This window comes from Rutidosis leptorrhynchoides, chromosome 11, assembly GCF_046630445.1.
Source record: "Rutidosis leptorrhynchoides isolate AG116_Rl617_1_P2 chromosome 11, CSIRO_AGI_Rlap_v1, whole genome shotgun sequence".
Classification (NCBI taxonomy): Eukaryota; Viridiplantae; Streptophyta; class Magnoliopsida; order Asterales; family Asteraceae; genus Rutidosis; species Rutidosis leptorrhynchoides.
In genome coordinates this window covers 335,086,561-335,099,011 of record NC_092343.1, presented here as the reverse complement: position 1 = coordinate 335,099,011, position 12,451 = coordinate 335,086,561, and positions in this window count along the sequence as shown.

Below are 12,451 nucleotides of genomic sequence, written 5' to 3'. Positions count from 1 at the left end.
AACGACGATAATAACGACGATAATAATAATCATTTTTAATAATAATACAAAAATTCGATGGACTATAACTTCAAATCCGTTCATCGAAATCATTCGATATCTAAATGAAAAGTTCTTAATTTTTCGCTAGCTTTCCAACGACATGCATATCTTATACCTTATCTCAGTCGCATATATAACTAATTCAGGATTCAACATAATCTAACTAAAGGCAATATCAAAAGTACAAACATGCATAATCCTATATACTCGAGCACTAGTCAGGGATACACTATTAGTATGTAAAAGTTAAATTATGAGTACTCACGTATCAATATTGAGATTCAATATTGCAGGAAAGGTACGTAGACGCAACGGAGATGATAAACACTATATTGACCTCACGAGCATACCCATGAACCATACCAATCACCTCCATAGCTATAACCCATAATTTCCTTAATCCAATCCCACTCGAAAAACAATTTCGAAATCACTCGGACAGCACTCTGACGTAATATTTTATGTATACTAATAATATCTTGAAATAATACGGAGTAAATATATATATGTAAATCGATTGAGAGAGTTTAGAGAAAAATATTTTCAAGTTTCTATGAAATAATGAAACCTATTGAATTCTATTTATAATAGATTTTTGAATTATTAAAGTGAATTATTAAAGTATGAATTATTAAAGTGAATTATTAAAGTATGAATTATTAAAGTGAATTATTAAAGTATGAATTATTAAAGTGAATTATTAAAGTATGAATTATTAAAGCGAATTATTAAAGTATGAATTATTAAAGTGAATTATTAAAGTTAAAGTAAAGTAAAAATAAAGTAAAGGTAAAGTTTAAGTATAGTAAAAGTATAAAACTATGTACGTATAATACGCGTATAAATATATATAATATTAATTTAAATCATTATATATATTTAATAAAATAAAATATAAATATCGTTATCTTTATCATACTGGTTAAGTAATGAGTTGTCAAAAGTGGTTCTAGATATTTATAAAAGTTATATACGTTTTAATAATAAAGTTCTTTTTAAACTGAAAACGTTTTTGTACGTTTGAAACTAAATCAAATAAATATAATAATTTTGTTTTCCAAAACCAAATATATTTTTAAGAATCATTTTGTTTAAAGGTTAAAATTATAGAAATCGTTATATCATAAAATGTTTTAAAAAAGTAGAATCATATATATTCATAATAGGTTTCAAGTTTTTAAATTACAGTTTGTTGGTGAAGCATGGGATAAAGTTCAAAGGTTAAATAAACGTATGAAATCATCTTAATAAAAAATGTCGAGTTACTTAACTTTTCGATATCCAACATCTAAGTTATTTACACTTCACGTTCTTACTTATAAATCACTTTACCATTTTCCGAATGTTGTCAAAAAGAATAGATTTCTTAAATCACAGTGGACCTCATAACATAGACCCGTAATCATATCATAATGTATCTGATAAATCAAAAATTTGATATTATCTTCTAATTCCATCGATAAACATATTGAAACAAATACGATCATGTAAAGTATTATACGTTTAATACTTTATTAATATTCTCAAGTTATAATATATATATACATATATATACATATTTATTTATATATAACGGTTCGTGAATCGTCTGAATTTGGTCGAGGTTATAATGAATGTATGAACACAATTTAAAATTCTTGAGATTTAACTTAACAAACTTTGCTTATCGTGTCGGAATAATATAAAGATAAAGTTTAAATTTGATTGGAAATTTCCGGGTTGTCACAGTACCTACCCGTTAAAGAAATTTGCTCCCGAAATTTGAGTGGAAAGGTCGTGAATGATAATAAGTATGTTTTCATGATGCATACAGGCTGAAAATTAGAGTTTTATCATCAGCGAATAATTTGGATAAACAATCCATTTATATGAAGAGTACGAATGAAGCTAACATAGAAGAGTGAAATGAGTAAGTGTAGATTCATCTTATCATTTGACATAGATATGATTGATTTCCAGATTTCAAGGGATTTGAAGAAAATCTTTGTAATAAGATTTGATTCTCCGGTAACAAAAGGAATTAGGATCCGCTTTAAATGCGATCGTCCATTTTAATTGTTCTGTCAGAGATTTTCTTATAAATTCACCTCCTTCCTTTTCTTACAAATCACACCTTCTGTTGATGCATTTTATGCAAGTCCCTAGACATCTACCCACGTCCATTGCAGGTACAACAGTTTACAGGCCACCATGATCGTTCGTTATTATCCTATTTGTGTTTGTATGTGGTTACAGCAACTGCAGGAACGAGATGTGGATGTTTGACTATGTTAGACTTAGTCAGACGTCCGAGTGAAGCCTCACTCGTACGGCTGACAGGCTCATACGCACGGTTGATGCTGAGCTAAGTCACAATTACAATCTAAATGAGAAGACACGAGTGAGTGATCACCCGTACGGCTGATGAAGCCAACTCGTATGTGTGATGGATGAATCGTACAGGTGAGTCAACAGCAGGGGTATATAAAGTCTTATGTTCTTCATTTTTAGGTTAAGCCTCTCATTTGTTACACACACTCAGATCTGGTGAGCTCCTCCGATTCTCTCTCAACCCAAATCACCCAGGTGGTGAATAATAGCTCTAGGTGTTGATCTAATCACACTTGATTTAGTTGTGGTATGACTAAATTAATCACAAAAAGCTTAACCTATTTACTAGAGGGTTTGATTCACTTATTCCGTCATTGTGTGAGTTAAATCTGTTGATTTCTAAGTTCCTAGTCATGTTTCATCACCTTCTATTCTTTCCCCCTCAACTCATATTTTAAAGTATTCATCAATATGCTCCATCCAGTTCTGATTCTCGATATACTTATAACTTTCATATCGTCATTCTTCTTTTTCATCTACCGCCGGAAGAATCTATTTACTTCTACTATACTCTTGGGTTTATAGTGTTTCTAGTTCTCCCGTGTCTTTATATTGCTATATGCATCGATATATATGGTTTATAATTTTTGGTTTGTCGTTGGCCTTTATATCTTCCCTTATATTTCAAAGTCTCTGTTTCTATCTTCTATAATCATTGTCATCCACAGTTAATGCTCTCTTTTATTTGCTGCAATTTATACCCCAATTTCTATTTCGGAGTTTTGTCCTTTCGTTTCTTCTTCTTGCGATTAAGCACCGCTTGTAATGGTCCAGAATTCACAAATATGATTTTTGGAATGAACATTGTTAATGTTCTAGGAAGGAAATTGTGATGGCACGATCTTGACTTGTCAAATTACTAGAATACCTTGGAAAAGGCCGAATCATCAAGAAATATTTTCTTGATATTTTAGAGGTTAAATAGAATACAAGAGTCGTATAACATGGCACATGATGATGTTATGATATGTGAATCATCACGTTCCATTTAGAAACTCAGCATGAATTACTGTAATATAATCACGTTGATCAAGTGTCATTATATTATACTAACTCATGTTTCAGTTTCCAACACTACTTCAAAAACATTCATATTTTAAACTCAAAGGTTTACAGAGTATAGGAACTAAACAGTTTCCTTTTTGATGTAATACAGATAGCGCAAAGAGATAAATGATTCCAGATAAGAATAGTTATGGAAATATCTTCAGAAATATGGAGGATATTTATAATGAAAGATACGATGATATCTTAGAATTTCTAATATCAGAGGATGATGAAGAATATTGTCTGTAAGGGTTTAATGTCAGGAGCAAGGTATTCGTTAATGACTTCAGCAGACACTGAATCATTTGGATTCTTTGAAGGCAGGTTCAGTCTTTGTGATTTGTCCACAGCCTCCTTCATACTTTGCTCAATCCGTTTTCCAGTTCCAAAACTTCTCTATTTCTGAGCTTTGTTAATACACTAATCTTTATCATCAAACTTTTTACTGCTAAGGTCGTTTACAGTTTTTGTTGCTTCATCAGCATTTCGAGAACTAGTTCGCGGTTCAGAGTGTTTTTCAGAAACTTCACATTCGAAGTATGTAAGCCTTGGAAATAGACGTTATGTATAACTGTTGGCGTCAACATGCTGTGAGATTTCAAAATACTGATTGCTAACTCCCAATGATTCGTATGACAATTCTTGTTACAAGAGGCAGATGAGTAAATGATGAGGTTTTGATAAATATAAAGATTCTTCGGAATGCCCAAGATCAGTGAAGTTGTTGGTAAGTTTATTGCTAATGTGGTGGAATATGAAAGGTTCTCCGGTAACAAAAGGGTAATCACATATATCAAAATTATGATAAGGCTACTCCGAATGAAAAAATCGAAGTTGTCTTGCTGGAGCTGTGATATAATTTGCTACTTTGCAAAGGAATTGCAAGGTTATTTTTGCTAATAAATGCCAAAAGATCTGACACAGATATGTGTTGAATTATGACTTTGGTTTCGAGAGCTTTTTAAGTACATAACTGTGGGTAATATGTGGTTGGATCATCATCTCGATTGCTCATTATTTGAAGTGTCTTCAGAGATTTTCGAAGGGTTTGAACATAGGTTGTAATCGTTTGTATACATTTGATGTTCTAACACACTTTTGAAGTCAAAGTATAGCTTTGAAAGATGTAGGAATCTAAAAGTAATGGTACCGGTTATATCTCGAACTAAATTCTGAGATTTTAAAATCAGAATACGTAATTGGGTTTGAATGAGTATGGTTGTTTTGATTTCTATGAAAGAATGTAAATTATTGTGAAAGTAGGAAGTATAATTGATAATTTGCTTAATCTGATTCGAAGAATGTAACATATTAATTGTGAATTTATATATATCTCTCGGGTATTACCTACCCGTTAAAAAATTTTCACAATTGATATTTTGTACATAAGAATTTTATTACAGTCTTTATGAAAATATATATGTATATATTCTCCTCAGATGTAACATAGATTTTAATGAGTTAATACTAAATTAAACTCATTCGATTTACGGTTGGAACTAGAATTGAATAATTCCTTGAAGGTTTAGAGGTTACATAAGTATTTCTTCAATAATATTGAAATTATGAATCAATACTTCGTTATTTGTTGAGAAGTGATGTTGGTTTTCGTTAAATTCTTGTGAACTTCGCAAAGTACGAATGATGTTATCTGAAAAGTTTCGGTTACATCAATGATGAAGTGTAAAATCAAATATATACTTGATTTATTAGGAATTGGAATTTGTTGAATTGAGACAGAGATTGTAGTTAACGATGGTTAAGTCGCGGGTGAGGGACGTACATTATTGCATATTTGTAATATGAATTAACTGAGTAGTTAAGATTCACACAAAATAGCTTAGCACGGAAAGATTTGTTTTTTATTTCAAAAAATATATATATATATATAATATATATATATATATATATATATATATATATATATATATATATATATATATATATATATAATTTTTTCAGATGGAATGAGTTAATTCTTCATAACTTGTTGATACAATATACACGTTATTGATTCGTAATGATGTCCACAGTGATTCTTGAACTTACGGAGTTTGTGATGTTATAGGTGTTGTTGATTCTGATGTTGACTGTACTGACGATGCTGGTGACGTTGACGGTACTGTTGATGCTGTTGGTAAAACAAGTTTAACTTGTTAATCACACACCATTTTTGTCAGGGCTTCTACTCTTCTTTCTATCATTTTGGTTCGCTTAACTGATTTATGGTTAGGGCTAGATTAGATAATCTCTAAAACTTTAGAGATTATATAATCGCCGCGGAATGTTTCTCCAATGAAGTTATGAATTAATACTTCGTCAGTTATTGTTGTTGGTACTCCTTGGTATCTATCGTGCGTATGACGTTGATGCTCGTGGGATAGATTGTGAAGTTGAGGTTTATAACGCGGTTGTGGTTGGAGGTGGAAATGGTACTGTTGGCGTTGATGATGGTGGTACTGGTTATGCTGCTGGTGCTGCTGCTGGTGTTTGTAATCTCTGCACCATATTCTCCAAAGCCACTACCCGAGCGCGAAGTTTGTTGACTTCTTCTATTATTCCAGGATGATTGTCGGTCGGAACGAGCGGATAAATAAAATCTAGAATTTGATGTAGTATATAATCGTGACGAGATACCCTGGAAATGAGAGAGAAAATGGTGTCTCGAACAGGTTCGCCGGTAAGTGCTTCAGGTTCTTCGCCAAGAGGGCAATGTGGTGGATGGAAAGGATCGCCTTCTTCTTGTTTCCAATGATTGAGGAGGCTACGAACCCATCCCCAATTCATCCAGAATAGGTGATGACTAATTGGTTGATCCATTCCGGTCACACTGCTTTCGGAGCTTGAGTGAGATTCCATTTCGGAATCCGAGTGACTTGAACTGATGACAAATTCCATTTCGTACGATTGGATAAAGGATTTTCGATATAAAAATGATTTTTCGGCTATCGGGTGGTATTCTATTTACATAGGATATCTATATATAGAGATCAAAAGATTTCATAGATTACGGAGGAATTTGCGGGGTATGTCAGGTAAAGTTTAAAGTAACAGATACGATAAGATATGATTTAGCAGATACGCTAAGATATGAAGTTTGTCTATACACTACTCATGCAATTAATGTAGCAAGACGTGTCTAGACTAATAATGATAAGCAGGTAATTTCCTATGGATGATAAGCAGATGATTTCCGACTAGAAATGATAAGCAAAACTTTTGACATGCAGACACGGTCGAAGTCCAGACTCACTAATGCATCCTAACGACTTATCAGTTAGACACACTAATGCAGACCTGGTTCGCTAAGACCACCGCTCTGATACCAACTGAAAGGACCCGTTCATATACATTATAAACGATTCACAATAGTTGATTACATTGCGAGGTATTTGACCTATATATGATATATTTTACAAACATTGCATTCGTTTTTAAAAGACAATCTTTCTTTACATCAAAAATTGACAGGCATGCATACCATTTCATAATATCCACTATCCAACTATAAATTGATTTAATAATAATCTTTGATGAACTCAATGACTCGAATGCAACGTTCTTCGAAATATGCTATGAAAGACTCCAAGTAATATCTTTAAAATGAGCAAATGCACAGCGGAAGATTTCTTTAACACCTGAGAATAAACATGCTTTAAAGTGTCAACCAAAAGGTTGGTGAATTTATTAGTTTATCATAATCATTTATTTCCATTATTTTAATAGACCACAAGAATTTCATTTTCAGTTCTCATAAATATACGTCCCATGCATAGAGACAAAAAAGAATCATTCATATGGTGAACACCTGGTAACCGACATTAACTAGATACATATAAGAATATCCCCTATCATTCCGGGATCCTCCTCCGGACATGATATAATATCGAAGTACTAAAGCATCCGGTACTTTGGATGGGGTTTGTTAGGCCCAATAGATCTATCTTTAGGATTCGCGTCAATTAGGGTGTCTGTTCCCTAATTCTTAGATTACCAGACTTAATAAAAAGGGGCATATTCGATTTCGATAATTCAACCATATAATGTAGTTTCGATTACTTGTGTCTATTTCGAAAAACATTTATAAAAATTGCGCATGTATTCTCATCCCAAAAATATAAAGGGTAAAAAGGAAAATGAAACTCACCATACTGTATTTCGTAGTAAAAATACATATAAAGTCATTGAACAAGTGCAAGGTTGGCCTCGGATTCACGAACCTAAATTAATTATATATATTTATGTGTTGGTCAATATTTGTCTAACAAATTAGGTCAAGTCATAGTGTACCACAATCCTAATGCTCGAGACTAATATGCAAAAGTCAACAAAAGTAAATTTGACTCAAAATAATTTCCAAAAATTTATACATGATTAATATATAGTTTAAATATCGTCGTTTTATATTTTTAAATATTTTTAAAAGATTTATTAGAGTAAATAATATAATTTATTTATTAATAAATAAAATTTTAGATTATATTTATATAATAAAATATACTTTTATATATATCAAGTAATAAAATTTATAGGGTTCATTTAATATTATAAAGATAATATGATACGTATTATTAAAGTAAGTTATTACACGTAGTAAAATATGTTTGTATCAAATATTTATTTGATAAAATAATATCTATAATGATAGTAAGTAAAAGTTGTATTATTTTGTAATAATAATTATTATTATAAAAATATTAATATTTATAATTACTAAGATGACATTATGATAAAACGATAATTCTAATTATGATAACTTTAATATTTACGATAATTTTTAATATTATCTTTAAAATAATAATTCTATTTAAAATAATAATAATAATGATATTTTATAGTAAAAATGACATTTCTATTAAAATGATAATTTTTGTTAAAATGATAGTTTTAATACTAATGATAATTTTAATAATAATAGTAATGATAAAAATAATAAGAACGATAATTTTATCTAAATCAATATCTTATAATATTTTAATTTCATCATGATACTCTTACCCATTATTTCTTAATCGTTTAGTTTAATAGCTTTTAATCGTCTTTTATATCGTGTTCGTAATAATGATAATAATAGTAATCAAAATAATTAGGTGTTACAAATATTTGTTTTAATTACACTAATATTAATAATGATAGTTACTATAACATTATTAACGATAATACTAATAATTATCTTAATGATAATATAGTAATAATAATAATAACAATAACAATAACCATTTTTTAATAATGATATATATATTAATAATGATAATAATAATAATAATACCAATAATAATAATAATAATAATAATAATAATAATAATAATAATAATAATAATAATAATAATAATAATAATAATAATAATAATAATAATTGGATAATAATAATAATACTATTTATAACTTTAACGATAATAACGATAGTAATAATAATAAAAAATAACAATTTTTAATGATAAATCCTTTTATTAATAAAGATAATAATAATAATAATAATAAGAAAAAACTAGAACGACGATAATAATAATCATTTTTAATAATAATACAAAAATTCAATGGACTATAACTTCAAATCTTTTCATCGAAATCATTCGATATCTAAATGAAAAGTTCTTAATTTTTCGCTAGCTTTCCAACGACATGCATATCTTATACCTTATCTCAGTCACATATATAACTAATTCAGGATTCAACATAACCTAACTAAAGGCAATATCAAAAGTACAAACATGCATAATCCTATATACTCGAGCACTAGTCAGGGATACACTATTAGTATGTAAAAGTTAAATTATGAGTACTCACGTATCAATATTGAGATTTAATATTGCAGGAAAGGTACGTAGACGCAACGGAGATGATAAACACTATATTGACCTCACGAGCATACCCATGAACCATACCAATCACCTCCATAGCTATAACCCATAATTTCCTTAATCCAATCCCACTCGAAAAACAATTTCGAAATCACTCGGACAGCACTCTGACGTAATATTTTATGTATACTAATAATATCTTGAAATAATACGGAGTAAATATATATATGTAAATCGATTGAGAGAGTTTAGAGAAAAATATTTTCAAGTTTCTATGAAATAATGAAACCTATTGAATTCTATTTATAATAGATTTTTGAATTATTAAAGTGAATTATTAAAGTATGAATTATTAAAGTGAATTATTAAAGTATGAATTATTAAAGTGAATTATTAAAGTATGAATTATTAAAGTGAATTATTAAAGTATGAATTATTAAAGTGAATTATTAAAGTTAAAGTAAAGTAAAAATAAAGTAAAGGTAAAGTTTAAGTATAGTAAAAGTATAAAACTATGTACGTATAATACGCGTATAAATATATATATAATATTAATTTAAATCATTATATATATTTAATAAAATAAAATATAAATATCGTTATCTTTATCATACTGGTTAAGTAATGAGTTGTCAAAAGTGGTTCTAGATATTTATAAAAGTTATATACGTTTTAATAATAAAGTTCTTTTTAAACTGAAAACGTTTTTGTACGTTTGAAACTAAATCAAATAAATATAATAATTTTGTTTTCCAAAACCAAATATATTTTTAAGAATCATTTTGTTTAAAGGTTAAAATAATGGAAATCGTTATATCATAAAATGTTTTAAAAAAGTAGAATCATATATATTCATAATAGGTTTCAAGTTTTTAAATTACAGTTTGTTGGTGAAGCATGGGATAAAGTTCAAAGGTTAAATAAACGTATGAAATCATCTTAATAAAAAATGTCGAGTTACTTAACTTGTCGATATCCAACATCTAAGTTATTTACACTTCACGTTCTTACTTATAAATCACTTTACCATTTTCCGAATGTTGTCAAAAAGAATAGATTTCTTAAATCACAGTGGACCTCATAACATAGACCCGTAATCATATCATAATGTATCTGATAAATCAACAATTTGATATTATCTTCTAATTCCATCGATAAACATATTGAAACAAATACGATCATGTAAAGTATTATACGTTTAATACTTTATTAATATTCTCAAGTTATACTATATATATATATATATACATATATATACATATTTATTTATATATAACGGTTCGTGAATCGTCTGAATTTGGTCGAGGTTATAATGAATGTATGAACACAATTTAAAATTCTTGAGATTTAACTTAACAAACTTTGCTTATCGTGTCGGAATAATATAAAGATAAAGTTTAAATTTGATTGGAAATTTCCGGGTTGTCACAGTACCTACCCGTTAAAGAAATTTGGTCCCGAAATTTGAGTGGAAAGGTCGTGAATGATAATAAGTATGTTTTCATGATGCATACAGGCTGAAAATTAGAGTTTTATCATCAGCGAATAATTTGGATAAACAATCCATTTATATGAAGAGTACGAATGAAGCTAACATAGAAGAGTGAAATGAGTAAGTGTAGATTCATCTTATCATTTGACATAGATATGATTGATTTCCAGATTTCAAGGGATTTGAAGAAAATCTTTGTAATAAGATTTGATTCTCCGGTAACAAAAGGAATTAGGATCCGCTTTAAATGCGATCGTCCATTTTAATTGTTCTGTCAGAGATTTTCTTATAAATTCACCTCCTTCCTTTTCTTACAACTCACACCTTCTGTTGATGCATTTTATGCAAGTCCCTAGACATCTACCCACGTCCATTGCAGGTACAACAGTTTACAGGCCACCATGATCGTTCGTTATTATCCTATTTGTGTTTGTATGTGGTTACAGCAACTGCAGGAACGAGATGTGGATGTTTGACTATGTTAGACTTAGTCAGACGTCCGAGTGAAGCCTCACTCGTACGGCTGACAGGCTCATACGCACGGTTGATGCTGAGCTAAGTCACAATTACAATCTAAATGAGAAGACACGAGTGAGTGATCACCCGTACGGCTGATGAAGCCAACTCGTATGTGTGATGGATGAATCGTACGGGTGAGTCAACAGCAGGGGTATATAAAGTCTTATGTTCTTCATTTTTAGGTTAAGCCTCTCATTTGTTACACACACTCAGATCTGGTGAGCTCCTCCGATTCTCTCTCAACCCAAATCACCCAGGTGGTGAATAATAGCTCTAGGTGTTGATCTAATCACACTTGATTTAGTTGTGGTATGACTAAATTAATCACAAAAAGCTTAACCTATTCACTAGAGGGTTTGATTCACTTATTCCGTCATTGTGTGAGTTAAATCTGTTGATTTCTAAGTTCCTAGTCATGTTTCATCACCTTCTATTCTTTCCCCCTCAACTCATATTTTAAAGTATTCATCAATATGCTCCATCCAGTTCTGATTCTCGATATACTTATAACTTTCATATCGGTCATTCTTCTTTTTCATCTACCGCCGGAAGAATCTATTTACTTCTACTATACTCTTGGGTTTATAGTGTTTCTAGTTCTCCCGTGTCTTTATATTACTATATGCATCGATATATATGGTTTATAATTTTTGGTTTGTCGTTGGGCTTTATATCTTCCCTTATATTTCAAAGTCTCTGTTTCTATCTTCTATAATCATTGTCATCCACAGTTAATGCTCTCTTTTATTTGCTGCAATTTATACCCCAATTTCTATTTTGGAGTTTTGTCCTTTCGTTTCTTCTTCTTGCGATTAAGCACCGCTTGTAATGGTCCAGAATTCACAAATATGATTTTTGGAATGAACATTGTTAATGTTCTAGGAAGGAAATTGTGATGGCACGATCTTGACTTGTCAAATTACTAGAATACCTTGGAAAAGGCCGAATCATCAAGAAATATTTTCTTGATATTTTAGAGGTTAAATAGAATACAAGAGTCGTATAACATGGCACATGATGATGTTATGATATGTGAATCATCACGTTCCATTTAGAAACTCAGCATGAATTACTGTAATATAATCACGTTGATCAAGTGTCATTATATTATACTAACTCATGTTTCAGTTTCCAACACTACTTCAAAAACATTCATATTTTAAACTCAAAGGTTTACAGA